The sequence below is a fragment of the Mustela erminea genome, chromosome 5 (assembly GCF_009829155.1).
Source record: "Mustela erminea isolate mMusErm1 chromosome 5, mMusErm1.Pri, whole genome shotgun sequence".
Classification (NCBI taxonomy): Eukaryota; Metazoa; Chordata; class Mammalia; order Carnivora; family Mustelidae; genus Mustela; species Mustela erminea.
In genome coordinates, this window is record NC_045618.1 from 45,176,213 (window position 1) to 45,179,476 (window position 3,264).

The 3,264-nt window shown below is 46.6% G+C and overlaps 1 long non-coding RNA gene across 1 annotated transcript; it reads right to left on the bottom strand.

Moving 5' to 3' along the window:
- Positions 1 to 704: 704 nt before the first annotated feature.
- LOC116590675 lies at positions 705 to 2,979 on the bottom strand. Its single transcript, XR_004285698.1, has 3 exons — positions 2,262 to 2,979; positions 1,960 to 2,115; positions 705 to 1,848 (listed from the first exon to the last, which is right to left on the bottom strand). It is a non-coding gene; the product is annotated as an uncharacterized LOC116590675 (long non-coding RNA).
- Positions 2,980 to 3,264: the final 285 nt, after the last annotated feature.

A 3,264-nucleotide genomic window follows, 5' to 3' on the forward strand; every position in this document is an offset into this window, starting at 1 on the left:
TAAAGTGTTGAATAGGCCTAGTAACTTGTTGAATACTGTGCTGAGAGTGAAAAGCAGAATGGTTGAAATGTATCAGTTGTTTACACTCAAGGTCACATGGCTGCTTGGGAGCTGTAGGGCACTGCCACTGTGACAGAGAACTGTGCACATAGAGCTAGCCCAGGTAAAGATCAAAATTTAAAATTTGAAGTATAGTTTCTATGAGATATGCGTTACACTTTGTACCATCATAAAGTTGAAAAATCATAAGTTGAATCATCATAAGTTGGAGGCCATCTGTAAATATTTATTGGCTTGCATACACAGTAAGCACTCCATAAATAACTATAGGTTTGGTATCAAATAGATGCTTAATCAACACCTATTGGTTTGGTTTATAAAAGGTGCTCGATAAATGCCTGTTAGTTTGGTACACAGTAGGAGTTCAATAAATGGTTGGCTTGACCTAATAGATTTTCTGGGGGTCTCTCCTTTTCTCAAAGATTTTACTTATTTATTTGAGAGAGAGTGAAAGAGTAGAATGGGGGGGGCGCGGCAAAGGGAGAAGGAGAAGACGACTCCCTACTGAACAGGAAGCGTGATGAGGACTCGATCCCAGGCCCCTGGGATCATGACCTGAGCCAAAGGCAGACACTTAACCGACTGAGCCACCCGGGGCTTCTCTTTTTATTTTTTATTTTTTTATTTTTTTAAAGTAAGCTCTATGCCCAATGTGAGGCTTGAACCCACTGATCCTGAGATCAAGGGTCACAAGGCTCCCCAGGGTATCTTCTATGATGAGAACTAGTTAAGCTGATTGGGGCACCAGCCAGCCAATGGGAAGCTGAGCTGGGTTCAGAAAGACAGCTAGGATAGGAAAGCTCCCCAAAACAGGCCAAAGTAGGGAGTGAGCTGGTGGGAAAAATCCAAGCCGAGTTCTTAAGTGGGACTCACAGTCAAGTCTGGAGGGCCCAGATAGAAATATCAGATTCTAAGAGGCACCTCTAATGACTTACAACAGCACTTACTCAGGGTTCTTCCCTAATTTCATCTCCCAAAGTAGCCCTGCCCTGCCCTGCCCTATTGATTTCAGGAGCGCTACCCTATTTTATTTCATTCTTAGCATTTACACTACTTGGCATTATCAACATCACTACCATTTCCCACCACACCCAGCACCCATTCCATCTCCCCACTAGAATGTATACTCTAGGGAGATTTTCTTATGCATTGATACTCGCCTTATTCTCCAACATAACCCCATCCTTGCTGGAAGTGTGCCAGCACATAGTAGGTGGTCAGTAAATATTTCTTGAGTGAATGGCTGAATGAACTGAGAGAAGCCAGAAGAGAGGAAATCATCAGGAAGTGGATTCAAACAGATCTGGACGGGAACTAGCAAATGTCTGGCCTTTGGCTATAATCGCCCATAGCCTGTGTTTTCCACCTTCTTTTGTGGGACTGCAGGTGTCAATGATGGTAGCGTCTGGTTGTCTTAAAGGGACAGAGAGGCTGAGGGAAGAGACGGTCAGCCTATCCCTTGAACATTTCTTCTGACCTCTAACAAGGTAATACAATGGCTCCCTATCTTATCCTTAGGGAGCCTTATAGGATTCTCTCTAGTGGACGATATGAATACATCTCACGAAGTACAGCATGCTCATTTTGTTATGCAAATGATAACTAGTAAATCTGGGCCATTATTCAACATACCTTCATTTCCCTCCCCTTGCAGTGGTGTATACTCACTTCCCTGCTCCCTCGATGCTGGGCTTGGCCAACGTGTGTCTTGCTTTAGCCAATGATACATTATTGAAATGATGTAGGCAGGGGCTTTCTAGATACTTGTGCACTTCGGGCTCTGGTGACCTGGAAAGAGAAGCAAGTCCTAGCTAGCTGCTGTCCCTTCAGCCAGAGTCCCAAAATGAAGACACATGGAATAGACCTGAACCGAAGCCTGCAGTAAGGAGCTGGGCTGACCTGCCAGAGCAGCCCCGCCAAGGCCAGCCCACATCAGTCTAACTGCAGACCATGAGCACAAGAATAGATCCTTGTGATGTAAGCCACTGGTTCCGGGGCTGCTCTGTTCTGCAGCACTGTTCTGGAAATAGCTGATAAATATGTAATTCATGGTCACTGTAGAAAAAACATGAGAAAATATAGATAAGTAAGAAAGGAGAGATATAAGCCATCTATGAGCCCATCATCCAGAATACACACTCCTAACATTATAGCACATGGTGTCCAGTATTTATCTATATGCCACATCCATGGGGACCTACCGGAGGCAACTTTTTGTGACCTGTTTTTGCAGACCAACGTATGATGAGCACCTTTCCAAAGCCACAAACATTGCAGTGTTGTCTCATTGTCTTGCCAACCCCTGGCAAGGCAGGCTCAGAAAGGCAACCTGATTTGCCCGAAGTCACACCTCTGGGAATCCTCCTAGTCCCATGTGACTTTCAGTTCAGAGCTCAGTCCACCTGGCAGGTTTCCTCTTGGGACCTCATTAACATTTTTGGCCCCTGGCAAGGTCAACTCCTAAGGCAACAGTAACAAAAGGAAACTTTATCTTATCTGGAAGGAGAGCCAGAGTGCTAGGTTCCCCCCATTCGCAAGATTCCAAGGGCTGGAACAGAGCCCCGCTGCCGGCCTCCCAACACATGTGTCCTGGGGGATTGCTATTTCCTCTCTGGGGTAGAAGGAGACAAGGGCAAGTGGTCAGGGAGTCCTTTTTCAGTGGAGCCTGCAGCAGGCCCATAGGTTTTCAGTGTCATGTGGGGGAGAAACAAAGCTCTGGGTTTGCTAGTCAGTGGGAATGAAGCAGAAGGTAGCTTCAGTTCCTGTAGGAGGGCCAGTCTAGGACCTGCTAGCAAGAACCTGGGAAACCCAGTGAGATAGGCTGCATTCCAGACTACAGACAACTTCGGGGAGGAAGCTCCATAAGGGCTGTCTGGGTGGCTCAGTCAGTTTAGTGTCTGTCCTCACCTCAGGTCATGATCCCAGAGTCCTGGGATCTAGCCCCATGTGGGACTCTGCTCAGCGGGGAGTCTGCCTCTCTCTCTCTCTCTCTCTCTCTCTCTCTCTCTCTCGCTGCCTGCTGCTCCCCCTGCTTGTGCTCTCTCTGTCAAATAAATAAATAAAATCTTAAAAAGGATGGGAAAAGCAGCACAGGATGACCCCATCAGAAGCCACACTCACCTAAGCCAAGGGCCGGGACTCAGAGATGGCAGACTTGCCTTTTAGTTGTATGGCCTCAGTTTTCTCATCTTTCAAATTGATGAG